This window comes from Petromyzon marinus, unplaced genomic scaffold, assembly GCF_048934315.1.
Source record: "Petromyzon marinus isolate PM22_M1 ecotype Great Lakes invasive population unplaced genomic scaffold, UKy_Petmar_22M1.pri1.0 PM_Scaffold_8, whole genome shotgun sequence".
Lineage (NCBI taxonomy): Eukaryota > Metazoa > Chordata > Hyperoartia > Petromyzontiformes > Petromyzontidae > Petromyzon > Petromyzon marinus.
In genome coordinates, this window is record NW_027423688.1 from 1,791,521 (window position 1) to 1,811,132 (window position 19,612).

Consider the following 19,612-nt stretch of genomic DNA (forward strand, 5'->3'; position numbering starts at 1 on the left):
GGAGAGGTTTTTAGACAGTTAGGGTTTTAAGGGTAAGGTCGTTTAGAGGATTAGGTGTTTAGAATGTTAGAGTTTAGAAGATTTTGGGGTAAAGAGGGTTGGGGGTTTAGAGAGTTAGGTGTTTAGAGATGTATGGGTTTCGATTGTTAGAGGTTGAATGGTTTAGATGGTTAGGAGTTTAGGAGGTTATAATTGTATGTGTTTAGGGGTTTAGAGGTATGGGGGTTTTGAGGGTTAGGGGTTTATAGGGTAATGGGGTTTAGCGGTTTAGAGGGTTATGGGTTTTGGGATTTGGGAGTTTAGAGGGTTTAACACCAAGACTTTGACAACTAATATTATCCATACTAAAGGTGTTTTGGATTTCTCTCCAACACTTAATGGCACTTTTTTATTGTCATGACAAACTTTACTAATTGGCTGTGTCGGGTGGTGTCTGGTTTAACGACACATTTATATTTACACGATCTAACCCGAAAATATATTTATTATGGGTTTAGAGGGTTAGGGGCTTAGAGTGTTATGTGTTTAGAGGGTTAGCGTTTTAGGGGTATAGGTGTTTTAAGGGTTAGGTGTCTTGAGGGTTAGTTCTTTAGAGGGTATGGGTGTTAAATGTAGATTTGAAGTTTTCGTGACTGCAGGGATCCATACTCTTTGGTTCTTTCGGTAAAGTCACATAGGTAGAAATAAAATAAAACAAATCGCGACGTTTTGATCGCAACACAAGCGATCTTCATCAGGTGGGACAAAACACAAGCGATCTTCATCAGGTGGGACAACCACAGCAAGAAATGATGAAGTCGGCGGGAGAGCTGCCATGGCAAGAGGTTATATAGTTAAGAGAGGGGGGAAGAGGCAAGGGGACAGAGAGAAAAGGGGGGGGGGGTGTGGGGTAGGAAGAGTGGGGGGGGGGCACGTAAGCGCTAGGGGAAGAGGACGTTAGGCTGGTGGGGGGACATGGGCGGGGCAGCAGTAAAACCGGCAGGTAATGATGGAAACAACAACACAAGTTAAGGCATTACCTGGTTGATAACATCCTTCCAGTGATTGTTTAATTTGTATCCATCTTCTGGGTTGAAGTTTTGTCTATACCCTGCAGTCTACAAACTGAGTTGTAACTTCGGCCGCAGTTACGTTGGAGAAATAAAACGACACGTCTCGGACCGTGTTCGCGAACACAAGGCTGATCTGAAACATGGCAGAACCAATACCTCTGCCGTAGTGGCCATTGTTAGAACGCTGTGGGCTCGAATGATATTGTTATTTTCGGAGGCCAAGGACAAAACTTCAATCGAGAAGATGGATACAAATTAAACAATCACTGGAAGGATGTTATCAACCAGGTAATGCCTTAACTTGTGTTGTTGTTTCCATCATTACCTGCCGATTACTGCTAGCCCCGCCCACGTCCCCCCACCCCAGCCTCACGTCCTCTTCTCCTAGCGCTCACGCGGCTCCCCTTCCTCTCCCTACCCCACACCCTCCCCTCTCTCTCTCCCCCCTTGCCTCCGCCCCCATCTCATACCTGTATAACCTCTTGCCATGGCAGCTCTCCCGCCGACTTCAGCATTTTCTTGCTGTGGTTGTCCCACCTGAAAATATCACTTATGTTGCGATCGAAACGTCGTGATTTGTTTAATTTTATTTAATTTATACCTACGTGACTTTACCGAAAGAACCAAAGAGTATGGATTCCTGCAGTCACGAAAGCTTCAAATAAAGATTAAAATAGTTTAGTTTAATTTGTTTATTTTTGAACAGTTTGTCTTTCCTGTCATGTTTTGTATTTTTTTAGTTATGTTCTGACCTGCCCGATTGGACAGCTGTGAAAACAGATCTTTGTAGCTCATCGATTTCATCCAGTGTAAATAAATATTCAGATTTAAATTTTATTGACCTCTGTGCGAGTCTATGGATTTCTGAGTTTGTGGGCCTCTGTGAGTGTATGGGTCTCTGTCTGAGTCTATGGATCCCTGTGTCAGTATATAGGGTCGCCGTATGAGTCTGAGTGTCTGAAGGAATGTATGGGTCTCTGTTGGAGTCTATGGGTTTCTGGTTCTGGGTCTGAGTGGGAATCTATGGTTCTCTGAGTATGGTTGTTTGTGCGAGTCTTAAGTGCACAAACTGAACTTAAAAAGGGCATTGAGGGGTGCGGAATCCAAGTTGACTATTAAGCTCCCCGCAGTGCAAGCCAGCTCTCTAGTCGTGTCATCATACAGCCCCTGTAATTCTTTATAATAATAATTAGACTTACTCCAGGAAAGCCACGCTGAGTCATAGTAAGGTCCTGAATTTGGTTTTTATTGTAAGATCTTTTCAATCAATGAATAACGAATGCTTACACAAGTGGGGGGAAACCGGAGCACCCGGAGAAAACAAACGTATGTGAAGGGGCAGCAGGCAGCATTTTAAACCGTACAGGTGACGATGGCGATGATCCCACTTGCTATAATGCCTTCTCCTGGCCAGTCAGATGCTTTCTCCTGGCCAGCCAGGAGAAGGCACCTCAATGTCCACGGGAAGGGGGTTTCACAATATTTACTGTGTGATCCACCAACCCTTGCTGCCTTCTACAGTGCTGGATCGCAGGCTTGCGTCACCACCTTCTGGCGAGTATTTGTAGTTATTATTTAAAGCTATATAGCACTCACAAGAACGACTCAAGAGGCGCGAGGAGCCACAGACATGCAGGAAGGAAGCCACGTGGTGAGCCAGCACCAACGATTGTCCAGGCTCTACGGTACTCTATGTATGGAGGCATTATTGGCTAATTAATAACGAGTGTTTGTACAAGTGGGGGAAATCGGAGCACCCAGAGAAAAGCCACGTGTGTGAAGGGGCAGCATTTTAAACCGTACAGGTGACGATGGCGATGAGTCCACTTGCTGTACTGCCTTCTCCTGGCGAGGCAGGTTATGCACCTCGACGCCCACGGGAAGAGGATTTCACAACATCATTGTGCGGTGATTTACGAACCCTCGCTGCCTTCCCCAGTGCTGGATTTGAGACGTGCACCACTAACATCAGGCGAATGATAACAACAACAATAACTATACTTATTACTTGGTAGCAACAGGCGAAAGAAAACAACAGGCAAATTATAACAGGCCAATTAAAACAGGCGAATGATAACAGGCAAATGAAAACAGGCGAATGATAACAGGCGAATGATAACAACAGGCGTATGTTTAGAACAGGCGAGTAATAACAATAACAATTATTATTTACACTTAGAACTTGATAACAACAATATTTATACTTATAACGTGATCAAGCAGGCCTCAGAGGTGCGAGGAACCACAGACAATCAGGAAGGAAGCCACTTGGTAAGCTGGCACCAACGATTGCCCAAGCTCTGTGACCCTATTGATACGTTTTTATCGACCAGATAGGGAGCGTTACGTGTGGGGGGGAAACCGCCCCCTTCGGTGCCTCCATGGTCCAATAGCTGGTCTTCTTGGCGCCACGGTCCCGAGCCCCCTAAAAGTTCCTCATGGAGCAAATCAACGGGTGGGCCATTGCCTTGTCAGGGCTCATTCATTGCTCCGGATCCCACCTGAAAATGCCAGGCGCAGATCCCCACATCATTAAAGCCACGGGTGCATTTATCCCAGATATAAACAATTGCAAACTATTTGACTATTTTTTTTTACTTTAACCAGGCAAGGCCCACTGAGCTATACAGCTCTCTTTCAGAAGCGGCCACACAATTACAGCTCAACAAATTGGCTTATTACGTGGACATTAGTAGCCAAATACTCTAAACATGTGCTAATAAATGTGGAGGGAAAACCCGGAGGATCCGGAGAAAAATACACGCGACCACGGGGAGATAGCATACAAACTCCAAATACAAAGGTGTCAGGGTAAGGATTTAATACACGACCTCCTGTATACCCTACAAAATAGTTAACATCTCGCCACCGTGGCGCCCAATTCTGATCACTTGACATAGCAAAACGAACGTCGCGGTGCATAGCAATAATTCAATTGGGCAATTACTGAGCGTTCATAAACGTGAGGGGATACAGGAGTACCCAGAGAAAACCCACTCGTGCAAGGGGGCAACCCTCTATCCCATGCAGACAGAGATGGTGCTTATCCCACTTGCTGTACTGCCTTCTCCTGGCCAGCCAGGATATGCCACCTCAACACCCACTACACCATGAACTTTGTGAACCGAGTTTAAATTTCTGGCCACGGCGAACATCAGTGGCTATCTCCCTCTTCCTCTCTCGTCCCTGCTATTATCTCCCTCTTCTTCCCGCGTCCCTCCCACTATCTACCTCTCCAATCCGTCCCACCATCTCCCTCTTCCTCCCTCGTCCCTCCCACCATCTCCCACTTCCTCCCCAGTACCTTCCACTATCTCCCTCTTCCTCCCACTTGGCTCTACTAGTAATCTCCCTCTTCTCCCGTCCCTCGCACTATCTCCCTTTTCTTCCCCCATCCTTCCCACTATCTCCCTCTGCATCTCCAATCCCTCGCACTCTCTCCCTCTTCCTTCCTCTTCCTTCCCACTATCACCTTCTTACTCTAACCGATCTGCCTAATCCTCCCAAATAACTCCCAGTATCTCCCTCTACTTCCCCAGTCGCTCCAACTATCTCCCTCTTCATTCCCCTTTCCTGCCACTATCTCCCTCTTCCGCCCCCTTCCCTCCCACCATCTCCCTCTTCCTCTCCCGTCCCCCCCGCTATCTCCTTCTTTCTCTCACATCCCTCCCACCTCCTTCCTCCCCCGTCCCTCCCACTATCTTCTCATCCTCCCCCATCCATCCCACGATCTTCCTCATCCTCTCCCGTACCTTCCGCACCTTCCTTATTTAACACCATCAGGTTCACAGACTCGCCCTCGCTTCTCCCAGTCAAATAGCCTAGCTTAGACACAACCCCCACCATGTTACACTGACGGCATCGACCGAGACAGCCAACAACTATCCGGCCGCCCAATTATCTAGTGAAGACGGCAGCGACCAAGTCGGCAAAGACGACAGTGCCGACGAGACGACTCCACTTCCCAGAACGTGCAACCACGAGCTCTCGCTCTCCGCTGCTTTTATCCGACTCGGCCGCGCCTCCCTTCTCCAACCCACGAGCGGGTTCCAGTGTCTTCCAGGGAGGGTCTCTGTGATCCTTGCCCCAGTGCCTCCGCCCTGCTGACAAACCCGCATGAGGCTCACTGGCGTGTGTACTCCCCGTCCACCGCAGTTGCCGCTGCTGGACAACAACTATTACTCTACAGTTGTACTGCCCCTCTGTACCGTGCCCCCGAGCCATCAACACGGACTCACAGCATCAACACAGACTCACATGATCAACACAGACTCACAGCATCAACAGACTCACAGCATCAATACGGACTCACACCATCAACACGGAAACAGGGTCAGTGAGCAAGATGGCGGATGAGTGCATACATGATGTGAGTGGTGGTGAGTTCAAGTTAAGCACCCAGTTTTAAATCTCATTTACTCCCACCATCACCACCACCACCACCCTACATACAACAGTCGGAAGTAAATGCCTACACACCCTACATACAATCGTCAGTAGTAGTGGGGAGAAGAGGGCATCAGTGGGGGCGAGGCATGAAGCGTTGAGAAGCCCTCAGATACTCCATAAAACCCCGAGTTTCATGGAGTATAATTTTCAGCATTACAGTTCCATTTTTTTTACGTTAACAAATGTCTCGCCATATATTACACCGTATAGGTAACTAGATTGGGTGAGGGATGGTCTTTTTTGTTGAACAATCAATAAAGCTACGGTGTTGTACTGTGCCCGTATCCGTGTACGGTACTGTGCACTAAAGGAAGAAAAATGGAGCGGCTGAACCTCACTGCCTCCTTACCGGAGGCTGTAAACATCAAGTGACCTGAAAACTGCGATGGGACGTGAAAGACAACATGGAGAGACAAGAGGGCGCCACGTGTGTTCTTCCATGGCAGCAGCAGCATCATCGCAGGCAATGAGGTTCAAATGGGCACAGGAACTTTGAGGTGGACCCACGAGTGTTTGAGCCACAGCGGCGTGCAATCGGCGACCTCTATACGCTTGGCGCAATCCGCACCGTCATTTCACGGAGCCCTTGTCCGCTCGACGAGTGCGACGACGCCGTCCCACCGTCATTCGGCGCCTCGTGGTGACATCACAACAGCAAAGCGACAGGTGTTGTTTATTCATTTCTTGAGGCAATTCGAGGGCCCGGTTACATCGCGTTGTGATACACGCACACACCGTCAACATATACTACACCGGTTATAAAAAAAAAGCAGGGGATAGAAAGGTGGGGGAGCGGACCCGACCACAGGTATTGTTTAAAAGACGTCAAGCGGACCGGGGGTTTTAAATGCAAGTCCATGCGGACACCAACATCCGAACGATTGTACCAATAAATCCTGAACCTTCTGGAAGATTTCAGCTCCCGCTGGTTTGGATCAGGGTGATGTTGGGGCAAATTCCATTAATTGGGAAAGGTGGCAATCTTGTGGGAATGTCCTCGCCAGAGAAGAAACTTGTCGCTTCCATGCTTTATTTTCATCCGACGTCCCATTAGCGAGATCCAGAGCGTGACGGACTCATATGGAGTCGGCCTCCTGTAATTTTTCTGGTCTCATTCTCACCACAGGTGAAGGCAGAGCCACACATCAACGTGCCAATGGGGCCACGGTTGAAGTGGTGGGGCCACGGTTGAAGTGGCGGTGGCCACGGGTCATGTGGCCTCTATGTATTTTCCATGTTGAAGGCCGATTGCCCCAAACATTGCCCGTCATATGCAGTGTCACTGAATAACGTGTGAAACATACTGTAGCATATACAAAATTGTATTTTCTTCATACATTAAATACAATAAACACAATAAACATGAAATGCGTATAGGACATTTATAACTCTCTCAATGACCAAACTTGTATTTTATGAACACACTTATACGAGCAAAATATGACAAAAGTGTTCCAGATTTCAGTTTCAATTGAGACTGAAATCCGGAATCATTACCCCCTACTGACAGACTAATAATACCCGCTCGCAGGCCAAGTGCTGATTCACCTTGGGGCCTCGCCTGGTATAGAGGTCGTGGGTTAAATCCCGACGCCTGTATATCTGGAGTTTGCATGTTCTCCCCGTGACCGCGTGGATTTTTCTCTGGGTCCTTCGGTTTTTCCCTCCACATTTAGAAACATGCGTTTAAAAGTATTTGGCTGCTATATATTTCTGCGTGACAAGCCACTTTATAGCGCTTTCATTTGTGGCCCGGTCGTTCCTGAAAGAGAGCTATACAGCTGAGTGGGCCTTACCTGGTAAAATAAAAAGAGATTAGTTTTGTTAGTTTATTTTGTGCCACAGGGGGACAGCTACAGGGGGGGGGTGCCCATTAAAATGGTCGAGATGAGATGCAACTTAAGGCGCTTGTGACTTCCCAAAAATATTATTTATGGCAGGTTTTCACATCTAAACATCCCGGGTGGCATTGAAGCCAAGAGCTCCCACCCTAGGTGAGTAGCTACGAGAGCGGTGCTGTGCACGGCGACACGCCACTTTCTCCATCTGCCTGACTTGGTATTTTCTTTTTTGTTACTTAAATAAATGTTAATGTTTCGTTTTGTGTACGCGTGTATGTACACCGTTTGGGGAGCGGTGGTGCAGCAGTTAGCGCACTACGAACTCAGCCATCTGAGTACGTGGTGTGGGGTGTGTATAACATCGCAAAACTGGGGAGGACAAAGGCAGCCAGACGTGGGGCTGGCCACACAACCACTTCTGTGCCATGCCGGCCATCATAGGTGCTACCCGTTAACAGCACTTGCCCCAGCAATCTGTTAACGGCGATACGGAGTACCTTTGTCTTTTTGTGCAATTGTGTGCTTCTGTGTGCGACGCATGCGACGATGTGCATGTTTGTGTTTGATAAATGTACATCCGCAATGTGTGTGTGACGCGTATGATGCGCGTGTGTGACGACGGTTGGAACAGAGATTCACGCACTGCCCTATCCACGCGGCGACCTCTCCTCAACGTCTCGAGCCTCGGCGGAGAGCGCCGCGAGGTTCGACTCCAACTCCGGCTTTCCAGGGACAAACCCCCCCCCCAATGCCCCTCCCCCCAGGCCCATGGGGGGGGGGGGGAAGTCGCTCCCCTCCCTCACTCCACGCTCAGGAACTTCCTCTTCTTCGCCGTGTTCATGTACGGTCGCCAAGGCCATTCCACCTCGGCGGTGGCCGCGTTGTCCAGCGTGCCCAGTTTAATCTCATAGACTGCGCGACACACAAAAGCAAAGATCCCCCCCATGCAGCCTTTAACAGACGGCGTGGGAAAAGCGCTGTTCGTGTGTTAGCATGTAGGAAAGCCAGCACGGCACACCAAGGGGTGGGTGTGGGTGGCCAGCATTACATCCGATCATCTTTGAATTTACACATCGCATCCGGGGTGGGGAAATGCGAGTCGGGTCACGGTACAGCGAATGCGACCAGAGCAGCGACCCCACCGACTCAAGTTCCGATCCGCTCTACAAGTCACCCGCGGGCCACCTAGCCCGAGGCTAGACTCTTACATTCAGCCCATCATCCTCTCAGGGGTCGATAAAATTTACAACCACTTCGTAGGGAAGTCCACAAGGAATGTGGAATTTCCACCGCCTCTGCAGGGGTGTAAAGTGGAGACGAGTAACAATGTGTCAGGCAGACTTACGCTCCATCTCGAATCACGGTCCCACCTCCTTCAACTCGATGTCCTTGCCGTCGCGCTTGTAGACGTTGTGCCTGTTGGGAGGGGGGAAGGGGGGCACAGAAGTCACGGGAGGGGTCGCGGCAAGTCACACGGACGGCGCTGGACTCTCATTACGTGTCCTCGCAGACGTTTGCCAGTTAGAGGCCAGCGGCCACCCTGTTTAAAACTGCGGATGCATTAGCAAATGAACAACATTACGCGCCTTGAGCTTCAGAGATGGCGTTAAATAAAAAACTCTGTGCTGTTGCTCGAAAACTAAAGTAAAACGAAACTATTTTTATTTTACCACTGAGCTATGTAGCTCTTTTTCACATAAAAATGTATAGCAGCAAAATACTCGAAATTCAAGTTTCTAAATGTGTAGGGAAAAACCCGGAGGACCCGGAGAAAAATCAAAGTGACCAGGAGGAGAACATGCAAACTCCGAATATACAGGCGGACACACAGCACCTGGCCCAAAAGTCTGCTCACTCTTTCCCATTCCGAGACATCTGCAAGTTGCCGGGTGGTAGGTGTCACGTTCACCGCTGAATCTCGGTACGCGCGAGCGGCTCGGCGTTAATTTTATTTATAGAGGCGTAGCGCTGCTGTTTTTAAAAGGCGTTGCCCTCACCGCAGAGAACCGTAGTGACACGACCGGCACTCTATGGAACAAAACTGTGCCACACGCCCTCCCGCATAGTCTTATGGGAGCAAAAGGTATGTCTTCAGGTCAGAAGACGTACTTGAGTTTTTCTTACGGTTCCGTTTCGACGACGTATATGTACATCATGGAAATGAGAAAGGGTTATAGTCTATACGAGGGATCTTTGTGCTTTGGGGATGGGGGAGGAAGATGTGGGTGAGACTGGCACGGTGCCCGCACGCACCCTCTTTCCGAGTCGCGACGTGAAGTTGTGCATCACGAGGTGTTGGAATGCCTCGGACATCATGTCCATGTCCGGATGTCGTGCCGCATCACCACGCTCGAGAGTGTCAAGTACACCGTGGCATCGTACCACGTGTCACATGAACAGCATGCCGGAAAGTTAGACACACCACAGGTGTCACACAGACTGTACTGGAGAGTTAAACAGACTGCCCTTCCATCTGCGGCATCATACCACATCACACCACATACACAGTTAAAACACCACAATTCCATGTCTGCAGCGTCATACTACACACCGCACATCGTACGCACAGCTAAATACACCTCCATCCCCGTCTGTTGCACCGCATCACACACGTCACACCATGCATCACACCGGGGAGCGGGAGCGGAGTGGCTATCTCATTACACTACAAATCCGGTGACCTGACTTCGATTTCCGGTGTGTCCAAGCATCGACAGTGGGGAGACAAAAGGGGCCAGATGCGGTAATGACCACACCACCCACCCCGCCGTGTGCCCTGCCGGCCTTCGTAGGTCGCTCGACAAACAGCATTTGCCCTGACAGCCTGTTAAAGGCTACACGGAGGAGCTTTGTCGACTGCGGTGCGTGCGCGTGCCTGGCATACCGCGGTGCTCATGCAGGACGATGAAGTCGTTGACGGCGTTGGCGCAGCACGCCCACACCAGCGCCTGCAGCTTGTGGCCTCCGTGGTTCATCGGCTGAGCGTTCGGCAGGATCAGCTTCTTCTCCTGCGGTGGTGGTGGGATGGTGGTGGTGGTGTGGTAACATGACAGCAAGCGGTCACACGCCGAGTCCGCTCTTCCCACCGGCGTCCTTCCCGGCCACGCTGCGTTCGCCCCCCCACTTCCCCGCCCCCCCACTGTATCCGACTCGGGTTGTGTTGTTTGTTTTTTCCATTGCGGAAGCCGAGCCGAGCCGTGCCGGTATACAGGGTCGCCAAACCCCGTGTTGGCACAACTGGGATGCACCATTGGAAAAACTTTACTATTTTTATTTTACCAGGTAAGGCCCACTGAGCTATGCAGCTCTTTTCCAGAAGCGACCTGGCCACAAATCATAGCTCAACTAAGTGGCTTATCGCCATGTGGAAATTTATAGCAGCCAAATACTCTTAAACGGACGTTGATTCTAAATGCGGAGGGAAAAACCGGAGGACCTGGAGAGAAATCCACGCGACTCCTCGGAAAGAGGCACGCAACTCCAAATATACAGCAGGCATCAGGGTCAGGATTGAACCTGCGACCTCCTGTATACCAGGTGAGGGAGTTAACATCTCGCCACAGTGGCGCCCCCAATGGTACATCTTTCCGTGACCACCGACCGTGCGTAGTGCTACAGTAGATACATTTTCGATGAATGGAAGGGATCGGTCATCGCGAAAAGGCGGACTGAATCGCGAGGAATGAAGTTGACAAAAGCTGCATGCACCAAACCAAAGTGTCCAACGCTCCACCACTTACGACCCCCCCCCCCCCCACACAGCCTCCACCTTTCATCAACAACCAGATTTCTTCTGGTTAACTCAACGGATGCGAGTTGTCTCACACTGCACAAGCCCGATTATTGGTCGACACGACTCGTGTGAGGTGCAAGGAACTGATTCTAAAGCCGATAGAGAACACGTGTGTGTGTGCGGTAATTTAGCAGTTAGCATGCTGCCCCACAAACCTAGTGACCCGAGGTTTATTTCCGTTCATGGCCAACACCAGTGGCGATTATCTGAACTGGTCCTGGGCCTCCCCTAGATCAACTCAGCCTCAAACGAGTACCTAGTGCGGTGTTTAAACATCATTACCAGAGAGATAAAGGTGGCCAGTTGTGGTGCTAGCCACCTACACCCACGCAAACAGCACCTGTCCCAAAAACCTGTTAAGGCTATATGGGGGACCTCTGTCTTTGCGCGCTTGTACACATGCAATACACGAGGACCCACATTCCTCGTGTGACCCCAAACCCTGTAGCCCCTGTGACCCCGTGCCCGCACCTTGATGAACTGCTTGAGGAGGGAGCTGGGGTCGCGTGAGGTCGTCGCCATGATGTGTGGGTCCTTCACGCCGGCTCAGCGGTACTCGTCATCCATGTGGCTGCTCACTCCTACTGACACGGGGGGGGGGGTGGATAGAAAGAGGTGGTAGATGGGGCAGGGGGGACGGAGAGGGTAGGTTATCATTTGCCATACTTCACCGTGCAGGTGAGTGAAGGTGTGTGTGTGGGTGGATGGATGGAAGGAGCGACCAGGAATGGTTGAGAATATCACTCTGCAGTGATCGCGTTGATTTTGTGTAGCGAGCTGAGCAATAATGAGACCTGGATGAGTCCCAATTGCAAGAGTGGGTGGGTGATATGGCAGGTGAGTGGGTAAATTGAGTAAAATGATGAGTGAGTGAATGAGTGCGTCAGTGCATGTTAAACCTCTTTGTTACAGCACGTAGCCAACCGTGGTAATCGGAAGTGTGACAAACTAACCACAAAAAGTAGTTCTCAAGAAATGAGTTTGTCAATCTAGACGATGATTTAAAAGTGCAAAGCTCCAGTGGCTTCCTAATATTGTAAGGAAGACCGCTCCAGAAGGAAGACTGCTCCAGAAGCACACGTTATGTGGTGACCACGGCCTTCATTTGACATTCCACAAAAATTTACGCCAGCCATCACACACACACGGCCGACTCTTTTTCCACGTTCACGCCACGGGATTTTTCAAAGTCCACTTGGGAAGCAATCGCCGTGCAGTATTTACGGTCAACGCAACTGCGGCATTAAACCCATTAAACCGGTGGGGGGGGGGGGGGGGGGGGGGGTTGAGGGCCCGCCGTTCTCGAACCGCGAACCTCCGCGGCAAAACACGGTGCCACCGCTTGGCAGGAAGGACCGACGGCGAGCCGGGGATGCGCGCCGACTCGGCGTGTCTAGCGGGCGGAGACGCGCGACGCTTATCCCTCTGCCTCGGGAGTCTCGCGGGAAGGAAGAGAGAGAGAGAGATGCGAGGAGACGTGATGGTGAGGGATGTGAGATCACCCTCCCCTCCCTGGTCGAACTCCACGGCCTTCTGGAGTTCAAGCGCCTCCCACCGCAGGTCCGTAGGCAGCACCAGGTTTTCTTCGGTGACGACGTCAGGGGGACAGGGGGCAGTGGGTGGGGGGCGGGCAGGGGAGAATTAACAAGGAAGAAAAATCATGCGCACGCATGGATTCATTCGGAAACGCTTTCCAACGCGCGGTTGTCTTCTCGCCTGTATTGTCAGACCGTCTTGTCCCATCTTAGTCCGTCTTGCGTGTCTCATTGTCTCTAGATCCGTCTCTAGTCTGTCTTGCGTGTCTCAACGTCTCTAGTCTGTCTCGCTGTCTCTCATCTGTCTTGTCGGCGCGAGCCCATCTCTAGATCCGTCTCGCCGCCCGTTACCATCGAGCGCCCTCTTGAGCCGCGCCTTCTCCTCTACGAGGACCTTCTTGGCCTCCTGCGCCTTGCGGTAGAGGTACTCGCCGTGCAGTTGCGCCTCCTCAGCTGCACCACCAAACAAAGACAAAGATCCCCCATGTAGCCTTCGACAGGACTGTCGGGTGCAAGTGCTGTTAACGAGCAGCACCTTTGATACACGAAGGGGGGTAGGTGGCCAGCACCACATCCGGCCGCCTTAATTTCCCCAGTGGCGATGTTTACACAACGCACCAGGTACTCATTTGAGGCTGAGTTGACCAAGGGGAGGCCCAGGAACGGAATCGTCACCAGTGTTGGCCGTGAGCGGGAATTGAACTCGGGTCGCTGGGTTAGTAGTGCAGCGTAGTGCTAATCGCGAGACGACCATAAACAACAACCGCCATTCGCCACGAAGTGGTGGAGATGTCACCACGGCGCTCGTGCCAGGCTACGTGCAGGTTAAGGCCACATGAAGCGTCGAACGCCCGCTGGCAGCAGGAGGTCACAGACAGACAGACCCAGGTTGCCATTGGTTGCTTGACTGAGATGACTGGCCGATGCACCACCTGTGCCCCCTACTGTGCTACACTACCGCTCCAACCTACACAAACTCTCTTGGGCTATACTCTTTGGTTCTTTCGGTAAAGTCACATAGGCATAAAATATAAAATAAATTAAATCACGACGTTTCGGGCACAACACAAGCGTCCATCATCAGGTGGGACAAACCACAGCAAGAAACAATTGCCGACGTGGGCAAAAGAGCTGCTGTAAACAAGAGACTATATAGGTAAGAGAAGGGGGGAGGATCAGGGAGGAGAGATAGAGAGGGGGGGTATGAGGAGGGGAGTGCTGAAGAGAGCGGGGCTGGGAGTGGGAAGCTTAAGAAATTAGAGATGCGGAAAGTTAAGGCAACACCATAAAGCAGTTAAGGTTTTACCTGGTTAATAACATTCTTCCAATGATTACTCAATTTGTATCCATCTTCTCGGTTGAAGTTATGTCTGTGTTTATATATCTGGATGGCTTGATGAACAAACCTTTGATAGTAGCCCGAAGGTTTGCAGAGCGGCACCACGATACTCCTAGCGACGTCGTTGATTAATGTCTGTAATTAATATCGATGGTGAATCTCTGTAATTAATATCGATGATTCGATTCCATGAGAACAGAGAACAGATTCCACAAGAATCGATTCCACAACTATTTTAGTAAAGCGAAGTACGCGATTCGATTCAAACGTGTTCGTTCCGGTCTCATCAGAATCGGTATTGATTCTGTGCTGGAGGAATCCAATGAGCTATAAAGCTCTTTGATCAAAGATGTGCCAGTAGGGGGCACGGGGTCATAACGTCACAACAAACAATACAAAAACGATAGGAGTGCAAAGGGAATGGTAGCAAACCACTAAAAATAGATGAAATAAACCATATAAGTTCATACTCTTTGGTTCTTTCGGTAAGAAGTCTCGCTCTCCGTTCCACCCACTACAACTGGCGTCAGAAGTAGCCAAATAGTAAGATGAATCGCTATAATGGAGACGCGAAGAAAAACTCGTACCAGGGCTCCAGTGGAAGAGGAGGACGACTCAACACCACTGGGGTTGGCAGCCCCGGAAGGGGGAGGAGAAGCGACGCCGGCCGAGCTGCTCACTGCCCGGCCGCCCGGCGGCTCACCACCGTCGGAGAGGGCGCTTCAGGTGGCTCACTCCCGCCTCGCCCAACTCCTGCACGCGGCGGCATCCATCCTCGACGAAATACATCGCGGGTTATAACCACAACAAATATAATCACAATCACTGCGACCATAATCGCCGTAACCACAAATATAATCATAACCACCAGCTACATAACCACAAGTATAAACACTACTGCCACAAATATAACCATAACCACCACAACCATAACAACCAACATAACCACCACAACAACCACAATGATGCTGATACACTCTCACACCATGTGGGTCCCCTTGTCTCCTTGTGTCTCCCTGTGGGTGAGTGGATGGGTTGGCGAGAGAGTCGGTGGGTTGGCAAGAGAGTCGGTGGGTTGGTGAGAGAGTGGGTAGGTGGCAGAGTGAGTGACCGGTGGCAGAGTGAGTGACCGGTGGCAGTGGGTGACCGGTGACTAAGTGGGTGGGTGGCAGTGGGTGACCGGTGACCAAGTGGGTGGGTGGCAGTGGGTGACCGGTGACGAAGTGGGTGAGAGAGTGGGTGGCTGAGTGGGTGGCCGAGTGGGTGGCTGAGTGAATTGGTGAGTGGATGAGTGCCAGAGTGGGTGGGTGAATGGCTGAGTGGGTGGGTGAGAATCAGTATGTTTTTGCTGGAGGAATCCGATGAGCTATGAAACTCTTTTTCATAGATGCCCAGAGAGTGGCTGAGTAGGTGGCTGAGTGAGTGTCGGTGGGTATGTGAGTGGGAATGAAATCTAACCTGCACCTCTGCATTGCAAGTCCAGCGAGCTAACGCCCTGCGTGTGATGGGGTAAAGTGTGGGCATGGCCACTTTGCTCCAACACGTCCGGACCAGCGTGGAAGAGTAGACCAAATACCTCTATATAGCGGCCTCTAGTGGATGCCTTTTCCAGCAGCAGGCGATTCGCCTCCACAACAAACCCGTCCCTCCAGGGATAAAAACACACGGCAGTCTGGGAGTGCCTCTCATCAGCTATGGCTCAACACGAGGGCCACTCTGGGGCCGGTTTCCACCGTCAGCGCCTCATCATCAGCAGCAGCAGGGCCGGGCTCTGCTTGAAGCAGCGCCGTGAACTCAGCAGGCGTCTAGGACGTGACGGCTGTGGGCCAGGCGCCTCCTCCTCTGTCTCCCCCCACCACCGCCGCCACTGCTGATGTGTGCACACCGCGCGAGGTTCTCACCTTCAGGCTGAGTCGACGTAGAGGAGGCCCAGCGAGCCGCAGCTTCAGAAGCTTTCGCGACCCACTGACGGTGGCCGTGAGCGGGAAACCAAATCAGCCGCTCGCCACCCACAATCCACAGCGCGCGCCGCCTCCACTCGCCCCCTGCCTGACCGGAAGTAGCAGCGGGGGAGGGGGGCGGGGCATGGGGGGTGAGGGGGCGGGTCACGAGGGGGAGGGCAGGGAGGGCAAGGGGGGGGTGAGGGGGAGCATAGAGGGGGTTCGTTAGGTGGAGAAAAAGGGGGGGCATGGGGGGTTGTGAGGGGGCATGGGGGGTTGTGAGGGGGCATGGGGGGTTGCGAATGTGGAGGGGCGGGGGGGGAAGGGGGGTCACCAGGGGGGGCAGGGGGGTAGCGAGGGGGAGAGAAATGGCGGACCATGGGGGGTGGTCGCGAGGGGGGGCAGGGGGGGAGGAGCTCAGGTGTGAGGGGGAGGAGCTCATTGCTCTGACGTCACGGGGGGCGTGGTTACCTTGGACCACCCCCGCCTCTCGCGCCACGTGCTTCCGACTGGCAGTTTGGCCGTTAGAGAGACGCGGACCGACCCCAGAGCAGGAGTGGAACCGAGCTGTGGGTGAGTGGTGGCGGTGGTGGTGTGAGTCTCTCTGTGCAAGTCTGTGTGTGTGTGAGGCTTTCTATATGAGTCTGTGTGTGTGTGACTCTCTGTGTGTGTGTGTGAGTCTCTCTGTGTGAGTCTGTGTGTGTGTGAGTCTCTCTGTGTGAGTCTGTGTGTGAGGCTCTGTGTGTGTGACTCTCTGTATGTGTGTGAGTCTCTGTGTGAGTCTGTGTGTGTGTGTGAGACTCTCTGTGTGTGTGACTCTCTGTGTGAGTCTCTGTGTGTGTGACTCTCTGTGTGACTCTCTGTATGTGTGAGTCTGTGTGTGTGTGTGACTCTTTGTATGTGTGAGTCTCTGTGTGTGTGTGTGAGTCTCTGTGTCTGTGTGTGTGTGAGTCTCTGTGTGTGTGTGTGAGTCTCTGTGTGAGTCTCTGTGTGTGTGAGTCTCTGTGTGAGTCTGTGTGTGTGTGTGTGAGTCTGTGTGAGTCTCTGTGTGTGTGAGTCTGTATGTGTGCGAGGCTCTGTGTGAGTCTGTGTGTGTGTGGAACGGTCGTAGAGCTGACAGCGCGCCGTGCTATGAACCCGGCGACCCCGAGTTGGATTCCCTCTAAAGGCCAACAGCAGTAACGATTATCTGAACCGGTGCTGGGCCTCCCCTATATCGACTCAACCTCGAATGAGTACCTGGTGTGGTGTGTAAAGATCGCCACTGGGGAGACAAAGGCGGCCGGGCGTGGTGCTGGCAATCCAACCCCCTCGTGTGTCGTGCCGGCCTTCATACGTACTGCTGGCTAACAGCACTTGCCCCTACAGCCTGTTAAGTCTCTACGGGGATCTTTGTTTTTGGTGTCCCATACTGGCAGGGGGAGGAGTGGTGGTGTTAATGTTGGTGGTATTAGTGGTGGGGGTGCTCGTGATGGTGGTGGTGTTAGTTGTGTTAGTGATGGTGGTGTTAGTGATTGTGGTTGTTAGTAGTGGTGATAGTGGTGGTGTTACTGGTGTTAGTGATGGTGGTGTTGGTGGTATTAGTGATGGTGGTGTAAGTGAGGTGATTGGATGCCATGGTGGTCCCCATCTTTAAGAAGGGAGACCGCACAGACTGTAACAACTACAGGGGCATCTCACTCCTCAGTGTGCCGGGAAAGGTCCTGGCAAGGATTATTCAACACTGCCTTACCAGGCATGCTGAGGAGAGGCTTGCGGAGCCCCACTGTGGTTTCAGGAAAGGGTGGTCCTGCACAGATGCCATATTTTCTGTCCGTTTGCTAAAGCAGAGGTGTAGGGAATTCCAACAAGACCTACATCTCTGCTTTATTGGCCTGGTAAAGGCCTATGACACCATCAGTAGGCCTGGGCTCTGGGTTCTTCGTGCTTTCGGAGTCCCTGACCCGCTGCTCACGATCTTTATGGACCTTCATTATGGTGAGCGGACCCGGGTAAAACTACATTGCCGGGAGTCGGAGCCATTCCCTGTTCACCTTGGGGTGCGACAGGGATGTCCTCTGGCTCCAACATTATTTAACATCTATTTCGACCACGTAGTTTGTGAGGCCTTCAGTAGCTGTACCGGAGGAATTTCCATCTGGTACAGATACAGTGGGAGGCTGATCAATGCCCGGATGCCGTCAAGGGATGGCTCCCTATTGGTCAACCACGTTATGTATGCCGATGATGTGATAATTGCGGCTCACTCAGAGGAGGAGTTGGAGGCGCTGCTGCTAAAACTGGAGTGTGCCACTAAGAGGTGGGGCCTTACCATCAGCCCCACCAAAACGAAGCACCTGCCTGGGTATATTGTACCATCGGGCACTCCACCTCCACAACTCCCAATCGGTGATGGGGCAGTTGTGGAGAGAGTGGAAAGTTTCCCATACCTGGGCAGTGTGCTCATGACCGTCTCCGGTTTAACAGCAGAGGTCTCACTCGAATCAGTCGAGCGGCATTATCTTTTCAGCAGTTGCGTAACGCTGTGTGGAAGCTACCTGGTCTGTCGCTCCACACGAAGCTTCGGGTCTTCTCAGCCACAGTCATTCCCTCCCTTCCCTACGCTTGTGAAACGTGGACCCCCCTAATGGAACATCTTTGCCGGTTAGAAACGTTGAGGCTGGCCTGCCTCTGATCAATCCTGGGTTTAACCAGGCTGGATTGTGTGAGGAACTCACAAATCCTCGAAAGATCTGGACAAAGCCTCATCAGTGAGCTCCTCCGGCAGGCAAGGCTGCGTTGGCTGGGCCATGTAGCCCGCATGCCCAATCACCGCATGCCCAAGCAGCTTTTATTTGGCCGGATCGAGGGGGCTGAAGGGACGCAGCACGGGCTAGAGAAGAGATAGAATGATGTGGTACAGCAGGATGTGGAGCTGAGTGGACTTGCCGATAACTGGTACCAGCTGTGTCAAGATCGGCCTCTGTGGAAGAGGCTCGTGAAGGACGCTACTGGGCAGTTGGAGGCAGTCGCCCTCCAACAACAACGGAGAGCGCAGGAACGACGCTCACAACAACGAGCAGAGCGCCGGATGGCTAAAGCACAGCAAGTTGGCACAGTAAGGGGCACAGGTGGTGCATCAGCCAGTCATCTCACTCAGTCGACCTGTGGCACCTGGGTCTGCCCCGTGACCTCCTGCCAGCGGGCGGGCGTTCGACACTTCACGTGGCCTCAAGGTGCACATGGCCTGGCACAAGCGTCGTGGTGACATCACCGCCACTTAGTGGCGAATGGCGATTGTTGTTGTTGGTGTTAGTGATGGTGGAATTTTTGTTGCTGGTGTTAGTCGTGGTGGTGTTAGTGATGGTGGTATTATTGGTGCTGGTAGTGGTGTTCGTGGTGGTCTTAGTGGTGGTGTTAGTGTTGGTGGTATTATTGGTGGTGGTGTTAGTAGTGGTGTTAGTGATGGTGTTAGTGGGGTAGTGTAGCAGTTAGCGCGCTGCGCTAAGAACCTGGCGACCTGGGTTTGATTCCCGCTCACAGTCAACATTGGTGACGATTATCTGAACTGGTCCTGGGCCTCACCCTAGATTGACTCAGCCTTAAATGAGTATCTGGTGCGAGGTGCAAACATTGCCACTGGGGAGACAAAGGCGGCCGGGCGTGGTGTTGGCTACCCACCCC

The 19,612-nt window shown here is 51.9% G+C and overlaps 1 long non-coding RNA gene across 2 annotated transcripts; it reads right to left on the bottom strand.

The window, feature by feature from the left end:
• Positions 1-6,157: 6,157 nt before the first annotated feature.
• Positions 6,158-12,037, bottom strand: LOC142923854 (uncharacterized). 2 transcript variants are annotated; one of them, XR_012940895.1, is made up of 5 exons: positions 11,607-12,037; positions 10,227-10,350; positions 9,596-9,691; positions 8,688-8,758; positions 6,158-8,254 (listed from the first exon to the last, which is right to left on the bottom strand). It is a non-coding gene; the product is annotated as an uncharacterized LOC142923854 (long non-coding RNA). The 2 variants fall into 2 exon arrangements; XR_012940894.1 differs by lacking the exons at positions 10,227-10,350; positions 11,607-12,037 and having other exon boundaries at positions 9,596-10,218.
• Between the last annotated feature and the right edge of the window lie 7,575 nt (positions 12,038-19,612).